This window comes from Mustela nigripes, chromosome 7, assembly GCF_022355385.1.
Source record: "Mustela nigripes isolate SB6536 chromosome 7, MUSNIG.SB6536, whole genome shotgun sequence".
NCBI classification, from domain to species: Eukaryota; Metazoa; Chordata; class Mammalia; order Carnivora; family Mustelidae; genus Mustela; species Mustela nigripes.
Genome location: NC_081563.1, coordinates 58130085 through 58144365, shown reverse-complemented (window position 1 = coordinate 58144365; position 14281 = coordinate 58130085). Strand labels below are relative to the sequence as shown.

Genomic DNA, 14281 nt, shown 5'->3' with positions numbered 1-14281 from the left:
AAAAAGAAAGAGATAATCATCCACTGAAAGAATCAGGAAGAAAGGCATTTCAAGCAGAAGGAACAGTCTTGGAAAGTCAGAGAGGGCTCGGAAGAGACTGCCACTTAAATAGTGCTCTACTCTTGATAATTCCTGCTGTGCCCTGCTAACACTGCATTAGAACAGCTCCTTGTTGAGCAGAGCTGTAATTCTACTGTATTTGTGCGTATTAGAGGATTTAAACTAATTACAATTGATTTGGAAGTTGCAGTCCTTGCTTGTTTTCTCCTTTCTACATCTTTAAAGCCCCTTACAAGACCACAGTTTACAAGGTCTGCTCCAGAACCAGAAATGTGTATGTGATACTGATTGCCTAGGGAATGCAGTCATTTGGAAATAAATGTAAGGGAAACCCAGACCTCATTGGTATAGGTGGTATTTTTTAATAGCCTTTTCTTTTACTTCTTATCATGAAATATTCAAAATAGCAGAAAAGTAAAAAGAACAGCATAATAAACACTAGGACATCCACCACCTAGATTCAATTTAATAATTTCTAGCATTTTGCCATATTTGTTTTATCTCTACGTAAAGACCTGAACCATCTTATTTTTATCTCTTTATTTATAAAGATTTATTTATTTATTTGAGAGAGACAGAGAGAGCAAGCAGGGGGAGGGGCAAAGGGAGAGGGAGACAAGAAGACTGTCTCCCTCCCTGATCTGAGCAGGGAGCTCAACAATGGGGCTAATCCCAGGACCCTGAGATCATGACCTGAGCCAAAACCAAGGGTCAGACGCTTAACAAACTGAGCCACCTAGACATCTCTTCCTGAACCATTTTAAAATAAATTATATATATATATATATATATATATATATATATATATCATTACATGTCAGGCATCTCCAAAAAGTAAGGACATTCTCATGCATATCCATAATTCCATTAATCTATTTTAAAAATTAATAATTACTCAGAACACTTAATGCCGGTACATACTCAGATTTCCTCTCTCCCCAAAATGTCTTTTTTTTTTTTTTTTTTTTTGACAGAGAGAGATCACAAGTAGGCAGAGGCAGGCAGAGAGGGAGGAAGGGAAGCAGGCTCTCTGCTGAGCAGAGAGTCAGATGCGGGGCTAGATCCCAGGATCCCGGGATCATGACCTGAGCCCAAGGCAGAGGCTTAACCCACTGAGCCACCCAGGTGCCCCCCAAAATGTCTTTTATAACTGGTTTATTCAAATAACGATTCTATCAAGAACCACAAAGTGCATTAGGTTGTAATTTCTCTTAAGTAGTCTCTTTTAACTTAGACTATCCCTTTTGAAGAGAATGAGTTATTTGTTTGTAGAATAATCCATGTACTGGACTGGTACAGTTGTTTCTCAGCAGTCCTGCTTAACTCGTTCCTCCAGTATTTCCTATAAACTGGAAGGTCGTTTTAAAGGCTTAATGAGATTCAGATTAAATGTATTTGGGGAGAATACTATGTACTTCTGCCATCTCCATACTTTCTGTGATCTGTGTATTTTAGCTATGATCTGCATCACATTAGGGGCTCATTGTGTCTGATTGCCTTTGTCTTTCAGGTGGGGGAGGGACAAACAGAAATAATGCACACAGGCTGGGTGAGACAAAATAGTCTAAGAAAGGATTACAGCAGGACTAAAGGTGTGGAGAAAAGTGACAGCCAGCTCCATGGGGTTGCTCTCTGCTTCTGAGCCTTAGACTGACTTGATTACCACATTCATCTTGATGGTATTAATGACGGGAGGCAAAGATCCCGCCTGCAGTCTGAGAACAAGTCCTCCTCTACCCTAGAGAAGAGTTAAGTTCCCAGCATAGCCCCTGCTCAAGTGCCTCTTGCCTTGTTCTGGGAGATTCTGGCCTGATTTCCTGTTAGGAAAGTACTACACCAACATTTACCTCAGGGGTCCACAGTGCTGTAAGAATTTAGGGTATGGCATACTTAATATGGAACCAGAGGTCAGAATTACTGTCTCTGTCAGTTCTGATATACCAGTAGAGGCCCAAAATGCCAGTAGGAAGCTCTCCAGAAAACCAGTGTGGCAGTTTGGCTCCTGGAATGATTTTTAAGTTTGGGGGAGCATAGCAGACGCTTGCGGGAGGGACCCTAGAGGCTCTACAGGGACTGTGTGAGAATCAGGAGAGATAGTATAGTGAAAAGCTTTGAAAAGTTGTACAAATCTCAGATACTAGCATTAGCACAAAACATCAGGAACTCTCTAGAATGCTATACACAATTCATGGTTTTAAACTAACTAGCTCTAGAAAAGCTATTCATGTAAAAATGAATACAGAGCATGTCAGAGCATTAGATAACACGCATCCATGTACCCTCCACCTAGAATTAAATGTATATGACTTTTTCACAACATCAATTACACATCTTAAGTAAATACAATTTTTATTTGTCAGTTAAAGCTAGAAAAAAAAACTGTAAATGGCTTGTCATATTTGCTTCAGATTTTCTTAAAGATATAAAACATTGCAATTACAGATAAAGTCTCCTTTAGTGTTCTCTGACCCATTCCATACTTGCTCCGAGTGAGTTTTGTGTATATCATTCCAGTCCATATTTTTATACCTTATTATATAAAATTTATGTCCATAAAGCATTCGTTCATTTTTAAAACTCACAGACACTATAAAATTCATATCACATTTTACCCATTCTGAAGCTTCATTCACTCTTGTTTTTATAATCCAACCATATTGATACCTATACCCTAGTTTATTTAAGTGCTGAAAAGTAATCCATCTATGAATGTATTACCATTTATTTGTCCACTAAAAAGTATTACTTAGCCAGAAAGTGTTTACTGGATCATAAAATGAAATCCTAGGAAAATGTGCAGATGCAAAGGACCTTGGAAGGCATCTGATGCAGGGTTTCTGAAGCTGAGGTTCACAGACCCTCTTTTGTGAATGAGCTTTAGGAGGTCTAAGAAATCTGAATCTCTGTGGGATGAGCATTTTCTGCAGAAAGGACTGAAGCTTTGACCATATCCTCAAAGAGATACATGTGCCATTTACTTGTCCTAAAGATGTAGAGAGCCTGTAATCTAGTTTTACCCTCTCATTTGACATATAAGAAGACTGAAGAGAGGTTAAGTAATTTATACAGAATCATAGTGATGATAGACCTATTTGTAAATCCAAGTCTATATTATTGCTTTTCCAGAATATCACAGTGCTGGGGTTTTGTGCTTATTGATTTCTTATACAATATGAGTTGAGTTCCTTTCAACTTTTAGTCTATAAAGTATAATTCCATCTTTTTTTGTTTTAATTATTATCCACTACTGGTAAGGAGGTGGTAAAATTGGTACATTCCTACATTACTGGTGGTATTGTAAATTGATATATTCCTTTGGAAAATAATATGCCAATAAAACCTTAATAGCTTTTTGGCTCAATCATTTTTATATTGAGAAAAAAAATCCTACAATTGGACAAAGCTGCATGCACACAATGTTCATTAGAGTATTATTTGTAATAATGGAAAATATCTACTAATAGGATAATGGATAAATCACAGTATGTCCACTCCATTGAATCCCATGTAGACAATTAAAGTTAAAGTTTTATAAAATGTTAAGCAATAGAAGGAAACCCTTAGGGTGCCTGGGTGGCTCAGTGGGTTAAGCCTCTGCCTTCAGCTCAGGTCATGATCTCAGGGTCCTAGGATCGAGTCCCACATCGGGCTCTCTGCTCAGCGGAGCGCCTGCTTCCTCCTCTCTCTCTCTTTGCCTGCCTTTCTGCCTACTTGTGATCGCTCTCTGTCAAATAAAAAAAAAAAATTATAAAAAAATAAAAATAAAGAAGAAGGAAACCCTTAGAGCATAATATTAAGTGGAAAGTTATGTTTACATAACTTTATTATGATTACAACTTTGTAAAAATAATCTGCACAGGAGGAAAAACTAGAAGTAAAGACGACACAATGATAAATAATCATTTACTTTTTCTTTTCTTGATGCAAATTCTTAGATAATGAAGTTATGGTCATGATTTTTAAAAATAAACAAAAATAATACCATCACTAGATCCAAATGCAATTTTTTCAGATGCAATGAATTTTGGTAATTGTTTCCTACAGGTTCATCATCTTAAAAACAGAAGCAAAAACTGTCATTTTGTACTACATTTTTGTAGGCTTTGGAATGCTGTCTTCAGAATCCTGTGTAAGATTACCAATTACAAGTTGGTTGATTGCACTCACATATCATCTCACCAAATAGCTACCCAATTTCCATATTCAAAGTTGGACACTGATTCTTAAATTGTTGTCCTTAAGTAAATAGAATTGGCTTCTACATTTATCTGACAAAAATCATCACATTATAAATCATGTTATGTATGGATCAGGGAGATATTTTTCCTAAAGCAGGGTTTTCTTTTTAACGTTTTGATGTTTAAATTCATTATTTCAATTTAAACATTTTCTTGGTGTAGGATCTGCTTTAGGATTTTATCATATGTTCTTCTTACTCCAATATTTCTGTTTAGTAGAGCTATCAAATTAAAACAAGCATGTGTTCACCTAAAGTCAATTCATTTCCAGTTCTCTACACATTTATTTTTTTCCTTGGTCAATAAACATTTATAGTGACCTACACACATACTTTGTTTCACCCTTGCACGCAAGCTACACCAGCAGGGGGCGAAATACAATAGGAATTTGACAAGCCATATAGATTTTTCTTTAGTGACTGAGCAATAACAAAAAATCCAGTACCACCACAAAGCAATTGGTACTCCAACTTAAACTGATGCAGTCTCCGTATTTCTTGCAGCGACTGAGTTGTAAAAAGACAAATGCGGGTCTATTTTAGCGCTCCAAGTTAATTTGTCTAGAACATTGCAGAGGCGGGATAAACCGTGATGAACTGCTTTTGTCCTTATCGTTCCCCTGATTTGTATATTTTCTCCACTCAAGGGGGTGGACACTTCTCTGTGGCTGAGGGGGTGTTTTCCGTCCTCGTTTCTTTGCGTAGCTGTTGAGCTTTGCTATCTTGGAACTATTTTAAATTATTCAAATTATTGTTGCAGGTTTGGCAAAAGTGAGCAGAATGAGCGCTCAGCAGGGCTCATCACCCCGGACGACAACAATAATCTCTGAAACCTTTGTAGACTGATTTTTACAGTGGTCGGTGTTCTAACACATATTTGATTAAAAAAAAAAAAAAGAGGGAAAGGTTATAAAAACCCAAATGATTAGCTACTCAAGATTGATGATAGAAAAAGAATCCTTTATGACCCCTGCTAGAGAAATGCATGTTGATTTGGTATCTTTAGCTTCATTGGGTATTCTCCCGCAGCATCTATGAAAAATTACCACCGTCTCCATCTGTTAGCAAAATTCCCCATTTTTTTTTTTTTTCCTGTTGGTCTCAAAGCCGATTTGTCAGTCTTCGGCGGGTGCTTTCCCTCTTAGGGTTGATTTATAACAATCTCTTTGTTATGTATCAACCACCAGCTTCCTCTTCTGTCAGTTTTAATTACAAAGAGGAAGGGACTCAGACTGAAGGAAAAGTCTTTCGGGGCGAAAAGGGCAAGGTGGTAAGGCTCTCCGGTAGGTTTTTGGTGGAGAAGATATGGTTTTGTATTTCAAAATCTTGGCAATTTTATTCGGAGAGCAAGAGACTTAACTAGGTCCTAACTGAACGATATCGTTAATTGGCTGAAAAGCACCTGTCCCTCGCCCGGAGCGCAGCTTCAACGGGAGGCGGAATGCGGAAAGACGTCCTTCCCGGCAACAGCTCGATGACTCGCAAGGAAGTAAAGGAAAAGGGCAACTTGCCCACACCCAAAATGGCGGCCGGCACGCTGCACCACCGCGCCTGCGCAGGGGTAAGCGTTCTGTGACACTAATTCCCCTGGAGTGTCCTCCCCCACCCCCCCTGCACCCACCAGCGCCCGGCCCCGACCTAGCCACCTGCGCCCGGAAGTGACGTGTCGGCGGCAGCGGTTCCCCCGCTGCATGATGGGAGAGTGTGTGGAGTGGGCGGGGGGTCTCGGCGGAGGAGGAGGTGGAGGAGGCGGCGGCGGCGGAAGAGGGCGGAGGGTAATGGGATGGGGGTCCCGCGACAGCGCTGAAACTCCGGGTGGGCGTCCATGGCGCTGCTTCGCTGACAGGGCTGTGAGCAGCCTGCCTTCCGCTCTCACCAGCTCCGCGTCGGACTAGCCGGTCCTTCCCCGGGGAGCCAGTTACTCCCCGGGCCCCTGAGCCATGCCCATCGCGGCCGCCCCGAACGAGCCAGGTAAGCGCCACCGCTCCGGTTCCCCGGCCGCGCGGGGTAAGAGGGTGCTGGGACCCGGCCCGGCCCACTGGCCGGACCCTTGTCCGGGTCGGGAGCACCTGCCTGCCGCGGAGCCTGCGACTGCGGAGACGGGAACGGTGCCGGCTCTGCGGGCCTGCGGGCTCCGGACTTGGGCTCTGCCCTCTTCCGCGGCGGGTGCGGGGACGCCGTCGGCAGCGTCCAAAGCGCACAGATCCCTCCCTGCCTTCCCGGGCACCAGCCGGAGAAGTGTAAGCCGTTCCCACATCCCCGGGGCCGCTTTTGGCTCGCCCTGCCTCTCCGCTTCCACCTGCCAAAGCTCCGGCCCGCCGCTCCCTCTCGGGAGCTGTAGAGAAGTTTGGGGCTTTGCTCCGGCTTCCTCTTTTTCCCTCCCCCATCCTCGTGACAGGTGTAAACATTCTGCTTTTCCCAGGCCTGAGGCCGGCTGCGACCGGAGTGTAGCTGCTTCCAAGGGTCTCTGAAGCAAGCGGATTTTGAGTCCTCCCAACAGGCAGAGAAGAGCCCCAGAGCTCATGCATCCCTTCCTGAAAGGATCTTTTTTGCTTCTTTCTTGCACTCCTCAAGAAATAATCTGTCTCCTCCCCAGATTGCGTTCGCAAAGTTGGACCATTATTCTTTACTCTTCCAGTTTGTCAGGTGCAGTGTGTCTTGCTTGGGCAAAGGACAAGAGTATAGGGTGAACAGTGGTAGGGGTCTTTTCTCCATTAGGAAAGTACTGAGAGTGGCTAGGTTTTTTTCTCTTAGTGATTAATGCAAGTTTTAGCTTAGTTTCCCATTGAATCTTCTCTTTGGGGGCCGAGGAAAAGACTAACTCATACTTTTAAATATTGTAGTGGGGACGTGGGAAGGGGGCAAATTAAACAAAAGCAGTGGTTCCATATCAGAGTTTTCACTTTAGGGGAAGAAAAGTAACACTTTACTTTTGAACTTTAATCTTCCCTCTTCACTGGCTTCCACGGAGTACATTCTCATACTCCGAATTGGGGTTTTTTGGTTTTTGTGTGTTTATTCTTTTGAGGGTGGGAGGGGTAGACTGTTAGAGCCTTGATGTTACGTTTAATTGTTACTCTCAGTTAACCTTTTAGACATTGAAAAATATGCCAAACTCTAGTGAAACAAATGTTTCAGCATTACTCCATTGATATAATTTGCAGTTTATTTACATTTTTATATGCTTTGCTGGCTTAAATGTTGGCTTTGGTAATTAAGTCATTAAGTCATTTTTAACTCTTTGCGGGAGTGTATTTCTATAGAAGAGTACCTGTGGTAGCCTTGTAAATTTTGTCCATGAAGATATTGCACATGGATTTAAAGATCTTGTATAAAATATTTCGCTCTGTAAATGACACCTAGTATATGCTCATCAGACTGATTTCCTTTGTGTAACAATTAGATCTATTAATTGAGCTTCAAAGTATAAATATATTTTAAAACCTTTAAAAAAGCTCTTGTGAGAAATTCATTAGAATTCACATAATATATAGGGCATTTGTTTTTCTGATTTTTGACCTAGAGACTATATAAAAATAATCCTGTATCAAATGTGTCCATAATTAGATACTGAGTCCATAATTCCATTAATAAATTTTGCAGAATGCAGTTGTCTTTATGAAAATTTTGTAATCTAGGTGAATCCTATTATAAAACATCACTTAAAAATTTTTAATTTGTTTTACTTGCAGTTAAAACTTCAGAAAACAAGTGAAATTTGAGTACCAAATGTTTTATTTTTGTGTGAGACCTAAAGTGCTTCCCTTAACAGTTTAAAAAGTCTTTGAATAGCTTCTCATTGAGGAAGTACTCCTTCTCTCCTAACCCTATCCCCCAAAACTCATAAAAGGAGGCCATTAAGTATTTAGATATTTTTAAACTGTCATAAATTATTTAAATAAATGTTTATATTGTAATTTAATGTTACCTAAAATTTGTAAGTTAAAAAATAAGGACTTTGTTCTCTCTTAGCAGTTTCAGTTCCTCTTTAATTAGGCTAGTGAATCTTTCCAGCCTGAACTTCATAAGTATTTATAGTTTTTTCACACTTCGAAAAATGTCTGCCATTATATGGGTTATATGTATCTATCAATTCGATAATTAGTCTTTTCTCAGAGTGTGGATATAATACAGTCACAGGTGCTTTTACAACTTTATGATAATTAGTAACATTGATATACAGTACTTACTATGAGTGAGATACTTACCTAAGTGATTTATATAGAGTATGTTAACTCATTAATCCTCATAACAACCCTATAAACTTATATGTGGTATCCCATTTTTCAGAAAAGAAACTGAGGCACAGATGTTAAGTAGCTTGCCTAAGGTCAAACAGCTGGTAACAGACCAGGATATAATATGAAAGTTATTTATCATATTTAAGTAGTTTTAATATAGTTTTTAAAACATGCAGAACTATACAATATATTTTCTGGGAATCATGGAATATGTAGCAAAAGTAAAAAACATTCATGGGAATGATAAATACAAACTGAGAATAAATATTACTTCTGAAAAACTGAAGAGGGATAAAGGATCTAGGAAGGACCTGTGTTTTTCAACCGTAGCTTTTCTCTTTAGTGTACATTTGAAGCAATTTGGTAAAAGATTAAGATTTAACACAGCTAGTTGGTACTCGATCATTCATTATATTTTTTTCTAAAATTGTGTGCGTGAAATCATAATAAAAGGTCAGTTTTTTCATTTTAAAGTAAAGCATTACTTTGTCTTTTAGTATTGTGTATTTAAATAGAGGATAGGGAAGTAGTTAAGTGTTACTTTGTATTGACTTCCCTTTAAAATATAAGGAGGTTCTAACTTGAAAATATTTAAAGAATTGTTCCCCTTCCAAGGTTCCTCTGCAGGAATCTCCCTTGCCTCGGGCTCTCCTCTTATTTCTGTCAACCATCCATAGCCCTGTATCACACTCCTGGTTTCTATTTCTGGCCTTACCCGGGGTTGGGACACATAGGTCTGGGTTAGAGCTATTCCCTGGGAAAAGGAAAAAGTGAGAAACTATACACTGGGGAGGAAGCAGAGAGGTAGGGAATCATTGCTCATTAGTTTGGGAGAATGGAAAATGAAGGAAAATAGGTTTAATGCTCTCTCCTTTCTTCCTCAGTCACCACCATCCCTATTTCTAATAACTAAAGTAAACCTTGCAGAGATAAATTGCTAGTAAATTAAAGGTTGTCTGTATGCTCAAAGCTTAATTTATAAGCACTGTTTTGGTGAATAGTTCCCGGAGGAAAATAAAGTAGTAAATTAGAATATATTTACTGTAGGTTCTATTTATGTAAATACTTTTAAAGTGCCATAAACCATTTCAACTAAATATCTAACGCCATGGTATTCTCTTCCTTTCATTCTTGCTGCGATATATGAGGCCCTGTTGTAGATGCTGGGGGTACTGAAATGAACAAATAAGGAAAAAATTGCCCTTACTGAGCTTCATTTTCTTGCACTTGAGTGTGTGCGTGTGTGTGTATGTGTATGGGGATTAAAAAAATAAAATACAGAGCTGGCAGATGATGTTAAGTATCACAGAGAAAAGCAGTCCATTTGAAGGGGTATGGGATTACAAACTTTTTGTCTTAGAGACTGGAGTGGGAGGTGGTGGTTGTTGGGGCTTGCTGTTTTATGTATGATGGGCTCAGAGGAAGCCTCAGACCTGAAGTTGGTGAGGAGAATACAGGGGAAGAGTGGTAGAAGCAGAAGTATGCCTGGAATATTCAAAGAATTGCAAGGGGGCAAGTAGTATATGTGATCACAGAGTTAGAGGGTAAGAGGGCAGTGTTGCAGGGCTTTGTAGAAATTGTAATGACTTTGGCTTTTTACTGTGTGAAATGGGAGGCCATTGCAGGGCTTTTGAGTAGAGATGTGACATAATCTATGTTATAAAAGGATCTGGCTAGGGGGAAAAAAAAAGGATCTGTCTGGCTGCTGTACAAAAAATAGACTATGGGAGTGCAGGAGTGGAAGCAGGAGGATTCTATTAGGAGGTGGTTACAGTGATATGGACAGTTTCTTGAATTGGAACCTCTGGTAATTTCCTCATTGCTAAATTCAAAAAATTTACAGAGATACTCTCTTCTGAAAATTCAAGACCTTCACAGTCAGCTTTTCCAGCATACTGCCTACTTCCTTTATATATCCTACATTCTAACCAAACTATTAAGTGACTTACTCTTCTTTGACACTTGCCCCATACTTTATTTTTAGTGCCTGCCATTATCTCTATCAGTTAAAATCCTTTTAATTTCAAATTCTGTCTCCACAAAACTTTTTATCATTTTCACCATTCCTCCTCTTCCCAATCAAGTAAGATCTTTTTCTTAGAATCTTTGTAACTATATTTTCCTTCATTTGATGTTTAAATTCTGGCTTGTGTTAATTACTTTTATTTTTCTCTTATGTTGTTTCTTCTAACTAGTTGCAGTTTTCTTTAAGATTGTGACTCCTTTTATTCATTTCTACCTCTTATGGAACCTAGCAGTTTTGTATGTAGTAGATCCTCAGAAATAGTGGGTGTATATATTTTTGAATATTTTTTAATTTTTTTAATAAACATATAATGTATTTTTAGCCCCAGGGGTACAGGTCTGTGAATCGCCAGGTTTACACACTTCACAGCACTCATACATATTTTAATTTTTGAAAGTCTTTAATTACAAGGGCATTGTAGAAAATTTGCAAGCAAAAAAAAAAAAAGAAGAAAAAATCACATTCCTACTATTCAAAAAATGGCCTTGTTAACAGTTTAGCATGTATCTTTCCCCACATTATTTATGTGTGTGTGTGTGTGTGTGTGTATTGCCCTTTTAACAAACTGCAGTCTTTCCGTACAGACTATTTTGTAGGTTGTTTTGTTTTAATCAACTAAATTTCCCTTACCATTTCAGAAAACTTTCATCTAAACTAATATTCAAGGCTATATTCAAGTTTTTCCCCAGGTGGATGTCCCTTTACAGTTGATTTTCCCAAATCAGCATCCACTCCATATTATATTTTTCTGGTTATTAAAGTTACAAAAGGATAATATGTTTACTATAGACATTTGAAAAATTTGGAAAAGTATCTAAAGAACATAGGTATGCCCTTAATGACAGGGACCCATCTGTTTTAATGCCTGGCACAGAGTAACACTCAATAAATATTTATTGAAAGGAATAATACATGTTAAAAGGAATATTAGTAATACACTACAAAGAGATAACTTAACATTTTGGATTGCATTCAGTTTTTCCCCCTGTGGGTATGAGTGTCATACACGTGTATACATGAATAATATTGTATCTTGGTGAAAAAGTTTGTGATCTTTGACTTTGTTTTTGGTTATTTCCATAGGACTAAGTCTTAGAAGTGGAGTTACTAAATCAAAGGGGAAACCAGTTGCTTTCCAAGAGATTGTAATAAAATAATTTACCTACAAGCAGTGTTTGAGAGTACCAATCTTCCTTTAATTTCCTCAGGTTATCAGTAAAAATGCACTTTTTAAACTGTTTACCTGAATTTTTATTTTGGATTTAGGCTTTTCAGGAGTTTGGAATATTTGCATAATATAAACATTTTTGAATGGTTTAAACAGGAGATGTGTCCTTATTTGATATGAAGTTAAAATTGCTTAATGCCATGTTCTTTTTAAAATAACTCTGATTATGTTAGTAAGCTATTTAAGTACAAGAAATACAATATTATCTTCTGGAGATATGTTGTGCAGTATAATAACCACTAGCCACATGTCACACTTTTTAATAAAGCCAGTCCAAAGTAGATGTGCTCTAAGTTAAAAAACACACCAGAATTCAAAAATTAATGTTAAGATATCTATTTTAGGTTGATTATATATTAAAATAATATTTCAGATGCTTTGGATTAAGCAAAATATAATTTTATCTGCTTTTTTAATTGACTGTTGGAAGAGTTAAAATCGTATACATGGGTCATGTCGTATTTCAGTTGGACTGGAACATGCTGCTCTGGAGCATGACACTGACTTATTTTTATATATGGAATAGAAATACGAGATTAATTCACTACTCTGGAAAGCAATAAAAAGGTTTTTTGAAAATCACTTTTGTATTTCAAGTTGTCCGTATGTGTTTCATAGGATACACAATTTGCACAGTAAACTTTCAAATTATAAGTGTTTGATTACAGACTATAACTTGCTGCAGTTCTTATGTTCTGAAAGAAATATAGGACTTGGGAGAGGGTGTTGGAAAATTTATGTGAAAATTTGTTCCCTCATCTAAGAATTGAAGGATGTATGGGAGTGTTTCAGGCAGTGGGACTATAGGTGCAAAGGCCCTGGGGCACAAAACAATGTTTGCCTTTCAATAAATGAAAGAGGGCCTAGTTTAGAGCATTGGAAAAAAACGGGGAAAGGGAAGAGGAGGTGACTGGTGAGATAGGAATGGCTTATATAGACTTTATTAAAGATTTTTTTAAATCTTTATCACAAGCAGGGAATCAGTGTGATCAGATTGGCTTTTTAGAAGATTACTCGGGTTGCATATGATTGAATACCAGTCAGGAAGAGGCTGCTAAAATGATAATGGCATCTTAGACCAGAACAAGTCATAGGAGGTGAAAGAAGGTACAGATATTCTAGAATTGAAAGATTTATGAGATAAAAATAATTCTTTAGAAGATAAGTGAAGGTGAGGAGCTTTGTCAGGGGTGGCTCTCATGTTTCTGACTTAAGTTCTGTTACTGTTAAACTCAGTTTGAGTTGAGGAATTCAGTTGGAGAGAACTAGTAGAGAGTAGCCCTGGGAGGTCTGAAGCTCAGGTTTGAGAGTTGGGCTATAGTGATCAATCTGCAAGTTCTAGAATGTGATAATTAAAGCCTAGATGGATGAGATTGTGGGGGAAGTTGAGTAAGAAAAGAGCCTGGATGAAACCTGGAAGAACTTACCCTATTAATTTGACTATGTTCATACTTAAGAAAATCTTAAGTTTGTTTTGAGACCTGTTTGTAAAAGTGAAAGTAAGGAGTAAATTGGATCGAGTAACTTAAATGTTTTTGTTTGACATGTGTGTAACCGAGCAAATAATCTAACACAAGTTTATCTGATTATTTGGAAACATACCTTTTTCCTGCAGCGGAAAACAAACTGGACTTCCCTTATGAACACATTGAAAACAATTAAGAAGTATTGGGTTTTTGGTTACTTTAACAGATAGACCTAAGGAAAAATTATGTAATTCCATAAATACTATTAACTCCATAAATTTTGAAACTCATTTTTAATTTTTTTAAATGTATATGCCTCAAATCAAAAAATCAGTATCTTAATTTAGGGGGAATACTAATGCCTGCTATCACCACTACCATTAGATTTGGTATTGGAGGCATTAGCCAACACAATAAAGAAAAAGAGAGACATAAGAATTGGAAAGGAAATGGTCAGATTATTCCAGTTTGCTTATGTTGTGATGGTAAATTTTACAAGTAACAGGAACTTTCAATTTTATAAATAGTACTCAGCAGTTAGAAAATAAGATGGAAGTGGAGACCCCATTTCACATGAGCAGCAAAAAAAAAAAAAAAAGATAAAATACCTAACAGAGGGGCAGCTGGGTGGCTCAGTGGGTTAAGGCCTGTGCCTTCAGCTCAGGTCATGATCTCAGGGTTCTGGGAACAAGCCCCATCGGGCTCTCTGCTCAGCAGGGAGCCTGCTTCCCCCTCTCTCTCTCTGCCTGCCTCTGCCTACTTGTGATCTCTTTCAAATAAATAAATAAAATTAAAAAAAAAAAACCTAACATTTAACAACAAATGTAAAAATTCTGCATTGCTAACATTGAATTTTTATGTTAAATTTAACAATTCTTTGTTTAGGTAATAGAGGATATGATTCTTAATTCACATCCTAGTCTTTAAATGTTAACTTTAAGTTTTTGGGCTGTTTTTTTTGTTTGTTTGTTTTGGCTTTTCTTTTTCTTTTCCTTTTTTTTTTTTTTTTTTTTTTTTTTTTTT

General features: G+C 37.9%; 1 protein-coding gene across 3 annotated transcripts in view; it reads left to right on the top strand.

The window, feature by feature from the left end:
- The first annotated feature begins 5523 nt into the window (after positions 1–5523).
- AFTPH (aftiphilin) overlaps positions 5524–14281 on the top strand; it is a 65955-nt gene continuing 57197 nt past the window's right edge. For 2 of the 3 annotated variants that reach the window (XM_059405970.1, XM_059405968.1), the window contains exon 1: positions 6020–6268. The gene's annotated coding sequence lies outside the window, so the exon portion shown is untranslated. Of the gene's footprint in view, positions 5859–6019; positions 6269–14281 lie in introns of those variants that run through there. The other variant, XM_059405969.1, reaches the window with a different exon arrangement.